The following is a 22,500-nucleotide window of genomic DNA, read 5'->3' as shown; positions in this document are numbered from 1 at the left end:
ATGCCTGGTGTTCAGCTCAGCGGATATTTTCCATGAAAAATAGATTCATAAGAAAATTTTCAATCGCATTGTTTTTTTTCATGCCTAAAGACAAATGAAAACACTCAAAAAAAAAAAAAAAAAAAAAAAAAAGTCGATTAAGGTTCTCATAATTCGTGCATGAAAGGGTTAAAGTGTCACACATAAACTCAAAGGTTTCACTTTCACCTTTTGTTCTGACTTTGAGGAAAAAGTCTTTATGCAGCGCAAGAACCAGCAGGTATTATTTCCGATTTATTGCTATTTTAGACCAAACAGTGGCTAATGAACATAAGCAAACAATAATTTGCTGTAGAAAAACAACAACCACAGACTTCCACATCTAAACATCAAGCAATGATTCATTACGGCGCCCCAAGTACAGTAAATACTGTATAATCAACACATAATAATATGAGTCCAATCAGTATGTTATGATCACTGTCAATAAATAGATGTGAAGAAACACAGAATTATCTCATTTAATCATTAAAACAAATTGCCTTGATGATGTTCAGATTAAGAAAAATAATCAAATATCACGCTGAGCTTTGTTTAAAAAGCATTTCAATGATGTCAGCGTCTTCAAAATATATCAGAATCATGTAGTAATGACATTTTTAACACATCCTATTTTGAATATTAGTGTTAAACACTCGTCAAATGGTGTTAAAAACGTGTTATGAATAACACAGATGCCGGAATAAAATGGAATTCATCATCAATGAAACTGCAGGATGTTTTATCCAATTATTTATTCATTAATTTATATTAAATACTCATTAAACCTCTACAAGTGATGTCAGTTTGACTAGTTATATATAATGCATATGAGAGATACAATAGAACATAATTAAAGTGAATGAGCCGTGAGTCATTAAAATACAAAAAAGTTTATATTCAGTTTAAATTCGGTTGTTTTACTTAAATATTGCTAGTGTTAATATGCGATTATCTCAAGACGCATCACAGATTCGAGTCAAAGTTTTAAAAGTACGAAATGAAAATGAAATCCTACGATGACACTGGTGACGAACAACATCCTTTACAGCACAGGTGTCAAACATGAGGCCCGGGGACCAAATTTGGTCCCCCAAAGGGTCCAGTCTGGCCCTTGGGATGAATTTGTGAAATGCAAAAATAAGATATTAACAATCCTTTTAGTTCAGGTTTAAAAATTCAGACCGATTCAATCTCAAGTGGGCAGGATTCAGTAAAACACTAGCATAATAACCTAAAAATAATGACAACTCCAATTTTTTCAGTTTGTAAATGTGCATATTTTCGTGTTTTTCCACCAAAAAAAAAGAGTATAATTTTGCAAAAAATATTTAAGCATATTTAAGTGTATTTTTGCTCATATTGTAGGATATTTAAGCATATTATTTTTGCGCGTATTGTAGGATATTTAAGCATCTTAAAGTGTATTTTTGTGCGTATTGTAGGATAATTAAGTGTATTTTTTCTTGTAGGATATTTAAGCATCTTTAAGTGTATTTTTGCGTGTATTGTAGGATATTTAACCATATTTAAGTGTAGTTTGTGTGTATTGTAGGATATTTAAACATATTTAAGTGTATTTTTGTGCGTACTGTAGGATATTTAAGCATATTTAAGTGTATTTTTGTGTGTTGTAGGAGTTTTGAGCATAATTAAGTGTATTTTTGCGTATATTGTAGGATATTTAACCATATTTAAGTGTAGTTTTGTGCGTATTGTAGGATATTTAAGCATGTTTATGTGTTATTTGGCGCGTATTGTAGGATATTTAAGCATATTTATGTGTATTTTTTGCATACTTTAGGGTATTTAAGCATATTTGAGTGTATTTTTGCGTGTGTTGTAGGATTTTTGAGCATAATCAAGTGTATTTTGCGTGTATTGTAGGATATTTATACATATTTCAGTGTATTTTTGTGTGTATTGTAGGATATTTAACCATATTTAAGTGTATTTTTGCGTGTACTGTAGGATATTTAACCATATTTAAGTGTATTTTTGCGCGTATTGTAGGATATTTAAGCATATTTAAGTGTAGCTTTGCGCGTATTGTAGCATATTTAAGCATATTTATGTGTATTTTTAAACGTATTTTAGGATGTATAAGCATATTTACGTGTATTTTTACGTTTATTGTAGGATATATAAGCATATTTAAGTGTATTTTTGCGTGTTTTGTAGGATATTTAAGCATATTTAAGTGTAGTTTTGCGTGTTTTGTAGGATATTTAAACATGTTTAAGTGCATTTTTGCATGTATTGTAGGATTTTTGAGCATAATTACATGTATTTTTGCGTGTATTGTAGGATATTTAACCATATTTAAGTGCAGTTTTGCGCGTATTGTAGGATATTTAAGAATGTTTAAGTGTATTTTTGCGCGTATTGTAGGATATTTAAGCATATTTAAGTGTATTTGTGCGCGTATTGTAGGATATTTAAGTGTATTTTTTCTTGTAGGATATTTAAGCATCTTTAAGTGTATTTTTGCATGTGTTGTTGGATTTTTGAGCATAATTAAGTGTATTTTGCGTGTATTGTAGGACATCTAAGCATATTTAATTGTATTTTTGCGTGTATTGTAGGATATTTAACCATATTTAAGTGTAATTTTGCGCGTATTGTAGGATATTTAAGCATATTTATGTGTATTTTTACGCGTATTGTAGGATATATAAGCATATTTAAGTGTATTTTTAGACCACATTGAACCTGAGATTATTGACTCACTGTCCTCAATGGACAATAACGTAGGTGGAAATGTCCAAAAATAGTCACTTGCCCGATAATGAGTATAATACAGATAATACACATTTTATCAATTCAAATCCTTTTTTTTTTTCACTCTAATTCCAAATTCCATTAACCTACATTGTATTTTTTTTAAATTTTTTTTCCCCCTGTATCCCTGTATTGTAAAGTAACACTGGTCCAAACTGGTTCGGAGCCAGTAGGCAGTAGGGCTGAATTCCTAATTTTATCTCACGCTCAAGGTCACCACGGTGAGTACTGATCATGACCAAACCGGGGCTAGACTGGCCTCACTCGGTCTCACCGGAGAATTGTGAACCCCTATTTAAAGCGAGGATGCTCACTATGGAATTAGCATCATAAATATTTATTCTTTAGCTTGACCTTTTTCTTCATCTATTATTATTTTGGTATTTTTTCCTGCATGTGGTGTTGTGATATTATATCAAACACTCTTTCTGTTGCACTTTATGGGTATCCCCCCCATCTCCCTTTCTCCAAGAAGTGGGCGATGCAGGACTTCAGAGACCCGTTCCCTGGAAACCTCTTCCGATAGCATCCATTTACACCTGCATTCATTTCTAGGCAGGCATGGATGTTTGTTTTTTTTTTTTTTTTCTTTTTTTTTCTAGGACTCTATCATTTTGATAGAGGATAAGGGCTGCAAGGGAATCCTCCACGATGAAGAGGAGTAGTCTTTTGGCAAACTGTATGTCTAGACATCTAATTCAAATATGACCGCGTGAGTGATGGCTTTGCCGGTGGATGAGATTGAACGCAGTGTGTTTCTTTTTTTTTTTTTTTTTTCCGTCTTCTTTTTCCTTCTTCTGGCACTCCAGAGACCCAAAAGTGAGGAATATAAGCTCTGTGACAGTTTCAGATAGCAGAAGGAGATACTGTCAGCACCTCACCCTGGGCAGGAATCCATAGCTCAATATGTTTTTTTTTTTTTTTTGTTGATTTGAGAATTTTTCCTGCGACTATAATTACCATTGAATTGGCAGATGTCTTCATGCTTTTTCAGCTTCTCTATTTTACTAACTCTGTTTCTGTCTCTGTCTGTGCCCCCCCCCCCCCCCCCTTCTCTATTTCACTATACTGCCAAGTAAATTATCAGATTGTTTACGAACTGTAACAGAAACCTATTTTCAATCCCAACCGCGGCTCTGAACCACGTCGCCATTATGAAAGGATCTGATAACGGAGCTCGGCTGAAAAATCGTGAATGCTTGAATAAAACGACCAACAAGCTGTTTTTTTTTTTTTTTTTTTTCGCTTCCTATCTGCGCCGCTTGTTCAGCTGCGAATGAGACTTAAGTTCGAGTCAGTCTAATCTCCAAAAACCTGCTGCAAAATTGCTTATTTTACTTGACTGGGGTGATTTAGCCCCAGGGGGAAAACCTGTGTTGGAGTCTTGTGCTGCATATGAAAGCGAAATCTGCAAGGACCCGACAGTAAAACTACATGCACAAGCTGTGGGTTCAGCTCTTGTTTCATATTATGTGCAATTTAGTTCTGTTACATCTCAAATTCTTAACAAAATCCGACAAAACTATATATAATCGGTGGTGCGGGTACAGCATCACTTTATTTCCTGCATCTTAGTGTTTAGCTTATTGCTTTTCTGTAGCATCTTATGGAGGATATGTCTTTATTTATGTAAAGAAAAGCAATATTCAGGTGAAAATTTAAAATATAATTGAATGTAACCCTGTTTATATTAACCTATAAAGACCCAAACATCCACCAACATGATCTACTGATGTACAATGTTTAACATCTGTTGATCTACTAATCCTATTAACCCTCCGGTATCCCATCCACTAAGGCCCTTACTAAGCACCAAGTGTGCCATTTTGGCACACTTGTGGAATAATGTCAAAAAAAAATTTCATACACTTTGTTTTTAATTCTTTTACACTTTTTTTTTCTATTTCATCAACTTGAGCCGTAAATAAAAATACCAAATACTCAATAATTTTCACATTTTTTAACCCTTTAAATGTTGTGTTTGTAATGTAAACAAACCATTTTTTTTTGGATGCAAAAAACACACAAAAAAATGTTTTTTTCAATATACTACAGAAAAAGTGGATCACATATTATTTGATTTTTTTTTATCCTGGCATATGTCAATGATTAACAGCAACATCAGTTAATTTGCGTCATTACTTTTGATGCTAGGTCAAATGTTCAAAAATACTAGCATCCGTCACCAAGTGTGCGTAAAATGCACACCTATAAATCAAACTATTAAATATTATATATTGATTTATTTTTCTGCTTTTTCTGCTAATTTGATTTTATTTTTGTAAATCCAGGTCAGTCCTAATCATACATATCAAATGGAAGAAATAGTGTGTTTTAGGCACACTTGGCAGACAGATGTTAGTCTGGTAATTTTCTTTTGTTTACAATGTGCACATTTTAGTCGGTGGCCAGAATTTTAAAGATCATGCAAAAATGAACAACTTTTGAATTCTAACCTCATTTAAATTGTGAAAAACAGTATGAATTTTTTTTTAAATGAAGTGCAAAGTGTGCCTAAAAGCCGAACCCGGATACTGGAGGGTTAATCCATGTAAATAATTAGTGTAAAATGTAGTTTATCATCTTTTCGTACATGGAGACACTAGTTTTATGTTCAGTTAACCCTATAATTCTGAACGTATCATATTTGATACATGAGGTTTGAAGCCCTCTACATGATCAGTGTGATTTTTTTTCTTGAAAAACCTGATGTATACAATTAGATACATGCAATACATAGATAATCCACCAGGGGGAGGAATTTGTTCCCTAGAGTCCTTTCCAGTGACACTACAAGATTGTCATCAGTGAGGAACGAGGCAGAACTTTGCCAGTTTTGAAAAGGAATTAGCAATTTGTTAGACATGTTTGTGTTATATTATGTTTTTATTTGTTCAAAAATAATAATATTTGAGCATTGAGACCTGATGTGTCAAATATGACACAAAATTGAAACTCATACATGGAAATTGATATTTGAAAAACTTTTTTTTTGGATCATTCAAAGCTCCCGTTTCAAAGAACTGGAATTTTCTGTCAATGATTTAACGGTTCAGGCTTTACAGGGTTAATGATATATTTTACTGAAAATGTCACTTTTTCTTCAGTTTTCTTAGTTTTTGATATAATAATCCTCAACTTTAATCTGAGGTTTTATGAAAATCTACATGATCAGTACATTAAATATTGAAAAATACCTGATTTTCACTGGAAAAATGCTAAATACAGAGGATTATTTAATAATAAATGGTGACAAATTGCTTAAGAAATGTTAAAAATTGAGAAATAAATCATTTGGGAAGTACCACAAAAGTAACACTGGGTCTTTATGGATTAAACATGTGCATAAATGACTTCATTTGTAGTGTATTTTGTAATGTCGCTGACTCAAATAACTCATTTGTGTTCCAGACAGATTTCTGATCATGATCAAACCTTTCTGCACATTTAGACCCTGTGTTTGGGAGTTGATTTTATGAACACTGAAGCAGACTGAAGACACTGAAAATACTGATCAAATCTATTAGACTAGAGAATAAGACCTTGTATCCAAAACAAACCAAATGCTTCCACAAATTGGAGAAAAACATAGGGACGCATCAGATGCGTCAGCTTATATAACTTGAAATATTGTCGCGGTGAAGACGTTCGTTTCAACTGTTGTAAATAACTGTCACAGTAAATGTCAAATCAATATTTATATTAACTTTAAAGGCTGATTGATTATTGTTCCTGAGTGAGGATTGAAGAATTGAACCAGATGGTTATTTATGGTTTGAAAAGACTATTTATGGTCAAGAAAAAAAAAAAAAAAAAGAAAAAAAGTGGTGCAAGGTACAACAAACCCCGCCCCTTGCACGTATTGTTGGTTATTTTGGCATCGATCCAGCTGATGTCATCATGTCTATATGTGTGCTGATGTCAGTATATCAACTGCGCCTATATATGAGTTTGAAGTAAATTGAAACAAAACTGATGTTTTTATAGATGTGAATTTTCGCCCATTATAAGTTAAATGGGAGAAAAAAAGATTTTAAAAATTCTTTAAAAATTTGAACTTTCATCTAATTTTCCTAAAATGTAATGACATCTATTCTGGGTCACTGGCAATCTATAAACCCAATTTTGGTATGAATTCAACCAGTAGTTTTTCTGCTAAAGCAAGGGTGTCAAACATGCGGCCCGGGGGCCAAATGCGGCCCGCCAAAGGGTCCAGTTTGGCCCCTGGGATGTTTTTTCCAAGTGCAAAAATTCCACAGTCTTAAATTGAATTAAGAAAAAAAAAAAAAACTTACCTTGAATTAAGGAAAAAATCTTGAATTAAGCAAAAAAAAAAAAAAAAATCTTCAATTATGCCAAAAAAAATCTCAAATTTAGCAAAAAATCTTGAATTAAGCCCAAAAAAAACTTCAATTATGCCAAAAATAATCTCAAATTTAACAAAAATCTTGAATTAAGCCCAAAAAAATCTTCAATTAAGTAAAAAAAAAAATTTTTGAATTAAGCCAAAAAAAAAATTTCAATTATGCCAAAAAAATCTTCAATTATGCCCCCCAAAAAATCTCAAATTTAGCAAAAAATCTTGAATTAGGCCCAAAAAAATCTTCAATTAAGTAAAAAAAAAAAATCTTGAATTAAGCCAAAAAAAATCTTCAGTTAAGTTAAAAAATTTTTTTGAATTAAGCAAAAAAAACCCTTCAATTATGCCAGAAAAATCTGAAATTCAGCAAAAAATCTTGAATTAAGCCCAAAAAAATCTTCAATTAAGTAAAAAAAAATCTTGAATTAAGCCAAACAAAAAACATCTTCAATTAAGTAAAAAAAAAACTTCAATTAAGCAAAAAAAAAAAAAAAAAAAAAGAAATTAAATTAAAAAAATCTTTAATTAAGCAAAAAAAAAATCTAGAATTAACAACTTATTTTTTTTCTTTGTTTTAGTGCAAAAAATAACATTAAATTATAAAAATATTTACATTTACAAACTATCCTGTAACACTAAAATGTGAATAACCTGAACAAATATGAACAACCTGAAACGTCTGAAGAAAATTAAGCACAATTTTAACAGTTTTTCTTCCTGTTCCTCAGTGTTTAGTGTCTTTGTAGATCTGATCCATAATGCACATGTAGAAATGATAAGTTGAGGAATAATATCGCACTAAATTTTCTTACATTTTTTAATTTAAATTTCAGTTTTTTCAGGGTTTTTTTTTTTTTTTTCTTTTGGATAGTTCATAACAGCATTTTCATAATTTAATGTTTTGTTTTTTTTTTACACTAAGACAAAGAAAAATTTGGAGTTCTCATTATTTATAGGTTATTCTTTTATTATTTTTCTGGTCCGGCCCAGTTTAGATCAAATTTAGCTGAATATGGCCCCTGAACTGAAATAATTTTGACACCCCTGGGCTTAAGTGTTAAAAATCGAACAAACTGAACCAAAAACAATACCCCTTGCCTCCCTTTTGGGGGGCGGGGTAATAATAATATGCAGAGTAGACGTTTGTAAGTGTAGAAGACTAATAAACAACACAGTACCCATAACTATAAAGACAAAATTACAATGTTTATTGCAATATTTATCACAATATAAAATTATATTATGACATTTATGTTTATGATTTAAACCCTAGCTCCCTGTTATAACAAACACCTGAACTGTATCCCATTACTTTTATCCATATTGTGGATTCTATGTTTTTATTATATGCAAATATGGACTGGAATCTGCTGTATCTCTATAAATTATCAATTTATCGGTCGAATATTAGTAATCAGTACGCTGTCTGATTGCATAATGGCATTTGTCTGACATAGATATTTATAAAAAAGTACTTGCGTTGCATATTTATGTTGAAATTTGGGTGGAAAATGTTGGAAGGAGCAACCCAGTGACAATACAGTGATGTAATCTACCCTTAGAGTTATAATAGTGTTTTGTACTGTTTGAAGTACAGCGCTATAACATAGACTATATGGACAAAAGTATTGGGACACGTTGCATTCAGGTGTTTCTTTTCTAACAGGAGTCAGGGATACAAAATAATAATGACAAATGCCATAATATAGTTTTATATTGGGATAAATATTTTGATTAAATTGTTATCTTTGCTTCCAAAATGCCTCAGAGATGGTTTTTAAATAATTTCTCTCAACATTGATTTTTTTTTTTTTTTTTTTAATTCATGAATATAGATAAATAACAAGGAAAAAAAAAAAAAAAAAAATCTCCCATTAAATTTTAATGTAATATCGATGTTTATAAAGTATGCGGACAAAAATATTGGGGCGCATCATGGCTACAGGTGTTCTTGTTGATTTGATTTATAAACATCAATATTTCCTTAAAATTCAACAGGAGATTTTTCTTCTTGAGTGAGATGTGAAGAAAGTAGATGATGAATTGTGGTAGAAAATGAATATTTATATTCCGAGCATGAAAAAAAGTTTAGAAATTTTGAGTCATGGATAAATAAAAAAATCAATGTTGAGAGAAATTAAGTAAAAACCATCTCTGAGGCATTTTGGAAGCAAAAATAACTATTTAAACCAAACTAACCAATGCAATGTAATGATATTTATCCCAATATAACTATAATATAACTTTTTTTTACTGTATCCCAAACACCTAAATGTCCCAATACTTTTGTCCGTATATTGTATATCACTATATTTACAAGTACAACTGAGTGAAATTGGTATTTTTTTTGCTTAATACTGATAATTTTCTATCTGTGTTTCAATAAAAACAATATTTTATGTCTTTAAGTAAGAGACTCAAAAGGTTCATTTTAAGTTTCCCATGAATGCATCGTCGCCTACACACGATGTCTAGATTTTGAATAACTTTTCGATCAAAAGCAAAAGGCTCTAACACTGAAGGGTTGTGTTAGCTCTTCAGCACCACCTCAACAACTGACACAAAACAAACACAAAACAAAGAGAGAGACGAATAAACGCGACACTGACTGTACACCGTCTCTGAAAAGTCTCCTTTATTATGTCGCTTTTTAACCTGTTTTTTTGTCTCGTTGTTTCATCCTTTACGTCATTTTCGTCCTTTGTCTTTTATGCTGTTTTCATCTTATTGCATCTTCAATATTGTCTCGTTTTGTCACGTCTTACAAAGTTGCCGTCTTATGTCTTTTCCGCGGTTTTCATTCGGTGTTTTTTTTTTTTACAAGTGAGGGCAGAAGAGAGGTCAGTATTTATTAAGTCCCACAAAATGAATGTTCTTCTGTCTTTGTCAGGAGATTTAGAGTTAATCTCACACATATATTGTTTTCCAGAGATAGATAGATAGATAGATAGATAGATAGATAGATAGATAGATAGATAGATAGATAGATAGATAGATAGATAGATAGATAGATAGATAGATAGAGAGATAGATAGAGAGAGAGAGAGAGAGAGAGAGATGGAACGGATAGATAGATAGATAGATAGATAGATAGATAGATAGATAGATAGATAGATAGATAGATAGATAGAGAGAGAGAGAGAGAGAGAGAGAGATGGAACGGATAGATAGATAGATAGATAGATAGATAGAGAGAGAGAGAGAGAGAGAGAGAGAGAGAGATGGAACGGATAGATAGATAGATAGATAGATAGATAGATAGATAGATAGATAGATAGATAGATAGATAGACACAGACATAGATAGATAGATAGATAGATAGATAGATAGATAGATAGATAGATAGATAGATAGATAGAGAGAGAGAGAGAGAGATGGAACGGATAGATAGATAGATAGATAGATAGATAGATAGATAGATAGATAGATAGATAGAGAGAGAGAGAGAGAGAGAGAGAGAGAGAGAGAGATGGAACGGATAGATAGATAGATAGATAGATAGATAGATAGATAGATAGATAGATAGATAGATAGATAGATAGATAGATAGATAGATAGACACAGACATAGATAGATAGATAGATAGATAGATAGAGAGAGAGAGAGAGAGAGAGAGAGATGGAACGGATAGATAGATAGATAGATAGATAGATAGATAGATAGATAGATAGATAGATAGATAGATAGATAGATAGAGAGAGAGAGAGAGAGAGAGAGAGAGAGAGAGAGAGATGGAACGGATAGATAGATAGATAGATAGATAGATAGATAGATAGATAGATAGATAGATAGATAGACAGATAGATAGATAGATAGATAGATAGATAGATAGATAGATAGATAGATAGCAAAAATTGGAGAGTTGAATCAACTCCCACAGAGTTGATTTGAACTCTTTTTCAGAGTTTATATAGGTCCACACTTTACAGAGTTAAATTAACATTTTCATTGGAGTTAATTATTTAACACTATACCAGAGTTGCATTTTTAACTCAGAAACCTAAGTTAACTTAACACTGACTGATTTAACTCCCAACACTCACAAGAGTCCATAAATGGTAAATGGACTTAATTTATACAGTGCATTTTCTACACCTTCATGGTGCCCAAAGCACTTTACAATTCCTCACACTCATACACAGTAAATTTGCCAGTGTAAAAAATGCAGTGTCAAAGTACTTTAATTTTTTCGGAGTTATTCCAACAATGGACAGAGTAAAATTTAACACGATAACTTCCAGTGTTGGCGAAAATAATTGGAGTTAAAAAAGGTTTTACACTGTCAGTGTCATATATTCAGTGTTAAAGTAAATTGACTCTCTCAAATTTAATTCAACACCGATAAGAGCAAGATACCTTTCAGTGTTAAAAAATAATGACTCTGAAAAGCCCCGCCCACCTACCTCCGTGCTCAAACTCAGTGAGAAGTGGTGACTCTGGCGTCACCATCTTCCTCGCAACGAAAAACTGCGTTTGTAAGTTTGTGTAAATAAACTATTGTTTTTGTTATTTCATCGGAGCAGATTCTGTGTGAAAGAATATAGTTACGTCGTCATCGTCAGTGTTGGGTACGTGTTTTCAAATACCGAATTTCAAATGGATAATGTGATATTGTGTCAGGGAATGTTACCGAATCTTGAGATCACACGGTTACCGATCAATTCTCGCACAGCCGCCAATGGTTACTATGTTACAAAAAAAACGGGAATTTTTGAAGTGTGTATCGGCAGACATGAGCAAGTGGCAGCACTGCGAGACAGTGACCTTGAGCAAGTAAACACACCCCCATTTTAGTAACCATTGGCGGCTGTGCGAGAATTGTTCGGTAACCGTGTGATCTCAAGATTCGGTAACATTCCCTGGCCCCCTAGATCGCCAGATTTGTCCGTTTGTGATTTTTTTCTTGTGGGGCTATCTCAATAGTAAAGTGTACACGACTCGACCAAGAACTCTGGATGAGTTAAAACAGAGAATTCGGGATGAAATTCACAGTATCCCAGCTGAGATGTTGCTGCGGTCAATGAGGAATCTCAACAGCAGATTTCAAGAATGCATTCGTACAGGAGGAAGTCATTTTTAAAAAATGAAAATTCCATCATTGTTTCTTAAATGTCATGTTTTAAGGTTTCAATTACTATGAATAAAATATTTTTCTTCCATCACTCTTGGTTTTATTGGATTGTTAAAAAGTTCCCGTTTTTTTGTGTCACCCTGTATTTACTTCTTGGATTTTTTTTTTTTTTTTTTTTAGCTACTTACTAGTAAGGTACCAAATATGGTAACTTCACTGACCTTGATTTTCTATATAACTATAAAAAATTTTCGAAAAATTTCACAAAAATAAGTCTTTGAATGTCCTCCAATAACAAACTACAGTTGAAATTTTGTGTTACTGAGCGTGTTGTGGCAAAATCCAATCACTTGTCGATATCATCTCACATTATAGTTTCATAACAATCAATGCATCAATTCATGAATTATTCTGATCATACACACACACACATAGGGATAGAACAAAACCCTTATTCACCTGGTGTGCAGCATAACAAACATTAGAAAAGGATATTTAATGGCAGGACCCGAGCCGGACACTAAATCTGTCCAGTAAAATCTCCACTATGGTCTCACATGTCCCCATGGCGACACTGAACCGGCTATACAGCTCACTAGCAAACATTACCACATTTTAGACTGTCGCTAAAAGTACCCTTGAGTGTAGTTTTGTGATTTTGTTCTTTCTTTTTGGTAATCCAGACACTAGTTCTTAGCCCCTCTCTGTGCTTTAAAACAGTGGTTCTCAACTGGACCCACAATCACCCCTAACTGACAAACTGATAAAAGGTATTGAATGAAAAAATGGTGTGTTTTGAATGTAAGATAATACAGAATGTCAGAGTATGAAATTACAGAAGACAAGTTTAATGATAAAGCAAAATGAACAGCAGGTGGTGACGATAAATATGGAAATATTCATGTTAACCCTATAAAACCATTTGTATCACATTTGCTACACCAGGTTCTGACACCTCTATCTAATCAACATAATCAATACTTGCCTTAAAAATCTATTGTATGTGACCTGACGTGTTTTCTGCCTCCTGGTGGATTATTATCCAACTAAAGCCAGGGGAAGAGCTTTTTATTACTATTTTTATTTTTATGGCCACTATCGGTAAATCATCCACACATTTTTTTGCAGGAAGGTCTTTGGTAATTTTCCAAAAGTTACCTTAAGAAGAACATTTTATTTTGTTATTTTTATTTTATTTTTTTTTTTGTTTTTAAATAAGTACTTCATGTACTGAAACAACGCATGGTTACTTGATAATGGATTATTTATAGTACACTTCAATTGCGTTAAAAAGGTTTGCATCAAATTTGATACTGCAGGTATGTAAGGTACTTTATAAAAATGCCCTTTGTATTAAATGTGATTTAAAAAATATATCATAAACAAAATTATATGGCAATTTTTTTATTTTTTTTTTGGGATATTGTTAAAAGAATTCCAAAATATTTTAATTTTGTGGCTAGTTTTTGATAGGTCAGGTTTTACTAAATTGGATTCATTTAACCGAAACTAAACCAAGCACTTAGTAAAAAAATTAAAGTGCATCGCGTCACTTATTCAAGTATTAAACACACTGAGTTTTTTTGTCTTCCAAATCTGATCTAGTCGATGTCATACCTGAGTTTTGCCATGATTTGAATAGAAACATTTGTTTTTTCTTTTATGCTGTGAAATATCTGGTGTTAATTCGCATTACAGCGAATTACCGCCACCTACTGTTGGGGAGTGTGAATGGACAGCGTTCAGCTTCATAAAAAATAAAGCACAAATTCTTTCTTAACATTATTTTTTGCCCAGACAAAGACCCACGACCCACTGAAAACAGGTTTGCGACCCACTTTTGGGTCGCAATCCATCAGTTGAGAAACACTGCTTTATGGACAAACACTTGATAAAGGGAAGAGGAGCAGGATTAAATTTACAACACATACAAATTCAGCACCAAACAGCTTTTCTTTGTCTTTATATTCATTTTTTTTCCCCTCACATCTTGGATATTGATACACATAGAGTAGACAAATGTTCGTCGGTTGTCACCATTCATTAATCTCATCACCGTTTTGCGACAGAGGTAGATGTAGCAAAGACACCGCTTACTGCTAGAGCTGATTAATCAGTTTTGGCATAAAGCCCAGTCCCCCATTGGGCTGTCCAAGACCATAAGACCACTGTCATCACACTAAGGTTACAAACATGTCCAGCCCCTCTGGGTACTTCCCAGTTTAATGGGGCTGCAAAGACCGACCAGTTACTGCGATTGAAAAGCTCAAAGCGGACCTAACGGCACATGATCGAGCAACGGTTCTCAACCTCTTTTGAACAAGACCTCTTAAGAAAGTGGGTAAATAAGTAATGCTGCAGACCTCTTTGTGGACCTGCGTGGGAGGTTATATAGCTTAATAGGTAAGGCCTTCATTTGCGGGGGTGGCTCAGTAAGGAACGCGGCGGACCTTAATGCGTAACACCGGGGAGGGTTTGAAGCACAAGCAGGGCTGGTATTTGTAATCACGGCCAAAATACCGACTTTTATCTTATTTCATGTTCAAATGAGCAAAGTTTGTTCTCATGTAGATACTTATACATTGTGATAAATAACATTGCCTGAGCACCCCCCCCCTCTCAACTTTTTCGTTCAAAACGCCCCCCAATGTTGACCAAGGGTGGTACCGGGCTTCTTGAGAAACAGACGGAAACGGTAACGCCACGTAACATGTAAATAGGGAGCAGCGACATGTAGTGATGGGACTTTTGGCTCTTTGAAACGAGTCGTTCACTGAAAAGAGTCGTTCAAAAGACTGGCTCTTTTACGTTTTTGGCATTATTTTGAAACACCAATACTTTAATGACTAAATAGGCTACATGTGATGATTAACATTACATTTCAAAGGTTAAGTAAATATTATCTTACCATAAAAAAGAATAGTTCGTTAAAATGTGAGGGCTAAATACATATATTTATGAGAGGTGACATTAGGCAAACGCTGGAATTTGACAAAAAAAACCATCACGGTACATTATGTGGACAAGTCTGTAGCCTAAAAATGAAGACGAAAATAAAACATTTTCTTATGAAATAACATTTTATTCTCCTCAAAACAAGAATAATAAATGTGTGTAAACATACGGAAAAAATTGCACAAAACACAACAGTGATTAATCCCTGCAATTACTTAAATGCCTGAACTATAGTGCAATTCTCAGAAAAAGAACAATAAATGTGTGTAAACAAACGGAAAAAAAAAAAATTGCACAAAACACAGCAGTGATTAATCACTGCAATTACACTATTTAAATACCTAAAAAAAAACTGTAGTGCAAATAAAATACTTCAAGTAACATTGCAAAATACCTGATATCTCTAATGTAAATATCAAAATGAAACCACATCAGGAGTTCTCTCACTTCCACTCTGTATATAAAGCCAATGCCTCCCTAGTGAAAACTGACTGGCAACTGAACACTCCCTCCTTAAAAAAAAAAAAAAAAAGTAATTAAATTAAATTAAATTACAAAAAAGAACGGCTCTTTACAAAGACTCGGTTCCCATAGTTCGTTTCGAAGAGCCGTTCAAAAGATTCGATTCGTTCGTTAACGTCACATCACTAGCAACATGTACCTTGAGAAACGACGATGCTAATGAAAAGTAGGATAGACAAAAAACTCACATAGCATTGCGAACTATGTCAATGGTGTATTTTTATTATTCATTTACTGCACAGTTCATTGGGACAAAGACTCGGTTCCCATCATTTGTTTCAAAGAGCCGTTCAAAAGATTTGATTTATTCGTGAACGTCACATCACTAGCAACATGTACCTTGAGAAACGACGATGCTAATGAAAATTTGGCCCGACAAAAAACTGATATAGCATTGCGATCTATGTCACCGGTGTATTTTTATTATTCATTTACTGCACAGTTCATTGGGACAAAGACTCGGTTCCCATCGTTCATTTCAAAGAGCCGTTCAAAAGATTCGATTCGTTCGTGAACGTCACATCACTAGCGACATGTACCTTGAGAAACGACGATGCTAATGAAAAGTAGGATAGACAAAAAACTCATTTAGCATTGCGAACTGTCACTGGTGTATTGTTATTATTCATTTACTGCACAGTTCATTGGGAGAAAGACTCGGTTCCCATCGTTCGTTTCAAAGAGCCGTTCAAAAGATTCGATTCGTTCGTGAATGTCACGTCACTAGCGACATGTACCTTGAGAAACGACGATGCTAATGAAAAGTAGGATAGACAAAAAACTCACAAAGCATTGCGAACTGTCACCGGTGTATTGTTATTATTCATTTACTGCACAGTTCATTGGGACAAAGACTCGGTTCCCATCGTTCGTTTCAAAGAGCCGTTCAAAAGATCCGATTCGTTCGTGAACGTCACATCACTAGCGACATGTACATTGAGAAACGACAATGCTAATGAAAAGTTGGCCAGACAAAAAACTCACATAGCATTGCAAACTATGTCACTGGTATATTTTTATTATTCATTTACTGCACAATTCATTGGGAGTGGTTGTTTCCGGAGTGTCTCCTTGTACGTACCTGCCTTCATTCACCGATTTGTCCCACTTCCCCCACTTCTGTGTCTTCCTCCCCCAACAGGCTAAATACTCGTCTCTCCACAGAGCTGTAAGTAGCCTGCCTGGTCACGCAGGGTCAGCCCCAGTTTGTTGATTTAATCCTTGTCTGATGTTGTCTCAACTCGTAGCTGAGCTTAAATGACTGCAGCACCGAGCGGGCCTCTCCGTTCGGCTGTCTGATAACGCCTCTCTTCAGAGCCCGCCACTCCGATCTGATCTGAAAACTGATGAGGGGCAAGCCACAGCAAGGTGCTAGTGTTTACTGCCGAAGGTTTAAGATGTGGCGTCCAGCTGTGTGGAGAGGGATGAACTGGAGCAAGGTTCAGAGAAAGGGAATTTTAAAGGAAGTGGCTGGTGAAAAAATTGCTTCTAGTAATAGCCAGCATGGTTCAGTGCATATATTTGTCGATGATATGTGCGTATACTGTAATGCAGGGGTGTCGAACTCATTTTCTTCCGGGGGCCACATTCAGCCCAATTTAATCTGAAGTGGGCCAGACCAGTACAATAATAGCATCATAACCAATAAATAATGACAACTCCAAATTGTTTTAGTGCAAAAAATAACGTTCAATTATGCCAATATTTACATTTACAAACCATCCAAACAAAAAGGATTTGAATAACCTGAAAAAAATGGAATTTGTTAAGAAATATAAGTACAATTTTATCAATATGATGCCTTGACTTATCAGTTATACATATGCACAAAGCATTTAGTACGAGGCCGAAAATTGTTAAAATTGTACTTAATTTTCTTCATTTTGCTCAAGTTATTCATGATTAAAAGATAGTTTGTTAATGTAAACATTTTCATAATTTCATGTTTTTTGCACTAAATCAAAGAGGAAAAAATGGTGTTGCCATTATTTATAGGTTATTATCATATTATTTTTAAGTTTGATGCCTTAACTTGCACTTTGCAAATTGCTCACACCGGCCGGATTGGAACTTTAGGTGGGCCGGTTTTGGCCCCCAGGCCGCATGTTTGACACCTATGCTGTAATGTATAATTTCCTAATGGAGTTAATCCTTTATAAGGCACTCATAGACATACTCTGAAATTCCAAATTTCAACCTTAGCGTGTTATTGGCAGACACTGGGGCGCTGATAAGGCGGGGGGGGGGGGGGGACATGACAAATTCAAGGGGCCCATCAAGCAGTGGAGGGGGTCCAGTGGATACAGGCTAGAAGTTGTGAAAATTTCATGTAACATCCGCTGTATAATAGAGGCGTAGAAGTCGGACGTTGAATGTATGTCAAGTTTCAGTTTTGTTTTCACGATAGCATAACTGACGTTATGTATGGACCACACCCCCACATACATACCCCACCCCCACTCCGCTCCGACAGATCGACAACATCCTAAATTTTATATAAACGTTTACAACATTTACCTTTCATGGAACCCACAAGTTGTAGCGGCACCCCTTCAAAAACATTTTATTGCTAGAAAATCAAGGTTATTGAAGTTACCATATTTGGTTCCTTACCTATCTAGATGTGGTAGTTTTTATGCTGGGAAGAGCTGACTTTTGGGAAAAGATGTTAGTCTGTATTTTAAAAGTACTGACATAAAAATTGTTTGGTAAATCATTCTTTAAAATTCAAACAATTAATATTTTAATACCGATATCTAGGGACTGAAGTTAGTAAATGCATCGGTTTTTAATTTTTGTTTAACTCCCATCATGCAGTGTGGCACAGCGCTTCCCGTCAACTGTCATGGGCATAGCGACGTGATTGTTAGGCTATTGTATTCCAAAATTACTATTATCTCCCAAGCTATTGGTCCTATCAACTTGCCGTTTTTGCTAGTCTCTTCTTTAACCAAAAATATTTAAGTATGACCCAACTGCAGCAGTCAGCTCTTTCTGGATTTTGTGTGATGCCCGAGAAACACAAACACACACACAAACACAGTCTACTTCCTTTTTACCATTACTTTATGGTACTCGTACCATTACTTTATGGTGCCTAACAAAGCAGATACACTCACTGTTCATGCAGAGGTGGACCTTCCAGACCCTGTAGACCACATTGGACCTGAGATGTCTTGTAATGTGAAAATATGCAGAAATGACCAAAATTAGTCACTTGCTTGATAAAGGGTTAAAGGAAGTGGCTGGTGAAAAAATAGCTCTTAGTAATACTCAGCATGGTTCAGTGCATATATTTGCAGATGATACGTGCATATACTGTAATGTATAATTTCCTAATGGTGTTAAGTAATCTTGTTTGCATATGCATGCCACTCTGGCACGCAAGAGCATGTGCAGATTATTTTTTTCTCCCATTATAGACGTATGCTAGCATCATTGGAGAATGGATTCATATCATATAAGTGTATTATTCATGTTGCACTTAAATTTGGATCCATCTTCATAATTAAGTCAAATCAGTCAAAAAGGTTACACTACATTTCCTTTGTAGGACTTTAGAAACAGAGCACATGCTTTTGGTCAAATATAAACTCAGTTATTCACATCTGGTAGCTACCCAGGACTACTGCTGCCCAACGCCGGCGGCCACAGAACAGCTCCACTCGAAGAGAGGATTAAATGGCTTCCTCAATGGCATCTCAGTGGCAGTTGTTAAGGGACGACAGAGCATTAATCATTCATTCCCTCCGTCCAGATTTTGCCAGCTTGTCAGAGGATCTGAACTGGCAACTGTTTGGTCACAGATGCACTTGAGTAGTCTATTAAAACAAACACTATATCTTGAAGTCGTTTTCCGACTCGTCACGATTTGGTGTAGCCGCGGGAGTAAAAGCACGAGTTTAACACCGTCCGGTTAAAACGCAGGTGTTTGGGGGGTTGTTCTAGAATAAATGAGTATACGCATCTCTTCATTTTGGTAATGGAAATGCTGGGAAGCCTTTAGTTGTTGCTACGGGTAATGGAATGAGAACATATGTATAATTTAAGGCTCTGCTACAGGCTCCCGATGGAGTCAAAGCACATACACACACATCTACAAGAGGCTTAATCACTAGCAGTGTTTCTTCATCTGAGTGAGTGAAAGTGGCACTAATACAGCACTGTAGTTTCAGCTCTCTTAAAGTCCCACCAAATATCCCTTTCTGCTTATTATTCTGCCAGTTGGCCTAGATGAGTCAAGACTACGCAGCGATAATGTGAGTGAAAAAGACACGGTAGAAGCAGAGTTCAGCTTGCTTTACAGGAGAGTAGGGAGGGTTACAGTAAGAAGACGGTTTAGGATTTGCACGTCTCTCCTATTGATATTAACCCTTTAACCGATGAAAATTATTTCAATAAATGAAATGTACTGCTGTGAATTTGCGTCATAAAAGCTGCTGTGAGTATGTGTTTGTGTTTCTTTACTTCGGTGGTTTTGCTTTACTGTGTGTTTTAGGGTCAAAACGGGGTGGAATAACAGAAAAAGACAAAGAGAGGAATTGAAATTTGACAGGTTTTTACTAATTAAGGCTACGTTCAGACTGCAGGCCTGCATTTTTAAGAAATCAAAGGCAAGGACCAACATAAAAGGCAAATGCATATCTGTAATTGGAGTAAACTTATGGAATAACCTTAACCCTATAATGCCAAACGTATCGTATTTGATACATGAGTTTTGAAGCCCTCTACATCACAGGTGTCAAACATGTGGCCCGGGGGCCAAAACCAGCCCGCCAAAGGGTCCAATTCGGCCCCTCGGATGAATTTGTTAAAAACAAAAATTATAATGAAGATGTTAACAATCAGTGATGTTAAAATCATTTTAGGTTAATTCAATCTGAAGCGGGTCAGACCAGTAAAATACAATCCTAACAACCTATAAATAATGAAAAACACAAATTTTTGTCTTTTTTTTTGTGTAAAACAAGTAAAATTACACAAAAAATATTTATATTTACAGACTATCCTTTGACAAAAAATGTGAATAACCTGAACAAATATGAACAAAATTGAAATTTCTTAAGAGACGTATGTAGAATTTTAATAATTTTCTGCCTGTTACTAAATATTTTGTGTATTTGTAGATCCACTGTGATCTGCAAGTTGTGATGCATATGTATAAATGATAAACTGAGGTGTAGTATTATTGAAATTGCACTTATTTTTCTTAAGAATTTTCAAGTTGTTCGTATTTGTTTATGTTATATTCAAGTACAGTTCGTAGATGTAAACATTTTCATCACGGAATTTTAGTTTTTTCACGCAAAAACATAGAGAAAACTTTGGTGTGGACATTATTTATAAGTTCTTATCCTATTATTTATATATTTTTTTTACTAGTCCGGCCCACTTTAGATCATATTAAGCTGAATGTGGCCCCTGAACTAAAATGAGTTTGACACCCCTGCTCTACATGATCAGTGTGATATTTTTTTTTTCTTGAAAAACCTGATGTATACAATACAATGTAATACACGGATAATCCACCAGGGGGGAGGAATTCGTTCACCAGAGGCCTTTCCAGTGATAGTCATTAATGAGGAAGGAGGCCAAACTTTGGCAATTTTGAAAAGGAATTAGCAATTTATAAGACATGTTTGTGTTATATTATGTTTTTGTTTGTTCAAAAATAATATTTGAGCATTGAGACCCAATGTATCAAATATGATACAGAATTGAAACTCATACATGGAAAATGAAATTTGAAAAAAAAAAAAAAAAAAAAAAAAATCTTGGGTTGTTCAGAAGGACCAATAAAGGCTCCAATTTCAAAGAACAGGAATTTTCTGTCAAGGATTTCATGGTTCAGGCTTTACAGGGTTAAAGAATTAAAAACATGCGCATCAGTCACTAACTTTAAAAGGATGTTTAACCCATAAAGACCCAAACATTCATGATATATCAAAATCATGTACTAATATAAACTGTTTAATACCTGTTGATCCATTAATCCTATCAATACATGTAAATAAGTGGTGTAAAATGCAGTTTTTTATCTTTTCATGGTCATTAAATATGACCCATTTGGACATTCAGAGGCTCTGTAGTGAACGTGGAAACACCGTCATCTTCTACAACATTGATTCTTCAGTAAAATCTAAAGAGTTTGACAAATGACAGTGGCTGGAGACACTTGGTTTATGTTCAGTTATTGATACCTTTGCTGAAAAAGTCACTTTTTTTTTTTTTTTTTTTTTTTTTTTTTTATCAGTTTGCTCTATTTTTAATATAATAATCCTCAACTTTACTCTGAGGTTCTTGTGAACATCTACAGCACTGTTAAATTAGATGTTGGAAAATACCAGATTTTCATTAAAAAAAAAACAAAATACAGAAGATAATATTACAATAAATGGTGATAAACCACTTAAAGATGCTTAAATAAAGAGGAAGAATTTATTTGGGAACTGCCACAAATGTTACCCTGGGTTCTTATAGGTTAAAACTAAGGTATTCAACAAATATTCAATGTTAGGATAAAGTAAGCTAATTATGAAGATTTGCTGAGATTTATATCATTTGTTTTATTGATATTATTGTTTAAAACTGTGCCATCTTCTTATCTTGTTTTGTTTCTGTAACTTTTTTTCCTGTAAATAGGACAGGCAAAAATAAACTGTTGCTTCAGCCTACGCCTTTAAGACCATACTTAAAATAGAAATCTGAATTGTACGTATGTGTATATGTTCTGTTAAGTGGACGAATAAATCACTACTACTACCACGACAGACGAATGTGGCCCAAATCTGAT

The sequence above is a fragment of the Sphaeramia orbicularis genome, chromosome 2, assembly GCF_902148855.1.
Source record: "Sphaeramia orbicularis chromosome 2, fSphaOr1.1, whole genome shotgun sequence".
Taxonomy (NCBI): Eukaryota; Metazoa; Chordata; class Actinopteri; order Kurtiformes; family Apogonidae; genus Sphaeramia; species Sphaeramia orbicularis.
The sequence above is the reverse complement of the archived record's forward strand: the minus strand, read 5'-3'. Positions refer to the sequence as shown.